This window comes from Marmota marmota, unplaced genomic scaffold (assembly GCF_001458135.2).
Source record: "Marmota marmota marmota unplaced genomic scaffold, marMar, whole genome shotgun sequence".
Taxonomy (NCBI): Eukaryota; Metazoa; Chordata; class Mammalia; order Rodentia; family Sciuridae; genus Marmota; species Marmota marmota.
This window is the reverse complement of record NW_025999932.1, coordinates 1324408-1324624: the sequence shown is the minus strand read 5'-3', so window position 1 is coordinate 1324624 and position 217 is coordinate 1324408.

Here is a 217-nt window from a genome sequence, read left to right as displayed (position 1 = left end):
GGGGGGGGGGGGCGCAGGAGGGCACGGCCATCTCATCCTGGGACAGCAGGAGCCCAAGGGCCTACACCACCCTCCACTGTGGGGCTCCTGTGGTCCAATCTTCAGGCTGCACTCTCCCCTGGCCAGTCCACACCAGCCAGGATGGATGACCACCCTCTTCCTCTGGCTGCTGTGGCCTCAGCACCCTGGCAGTGAAGCCTTCCCTGACCACCTTCTC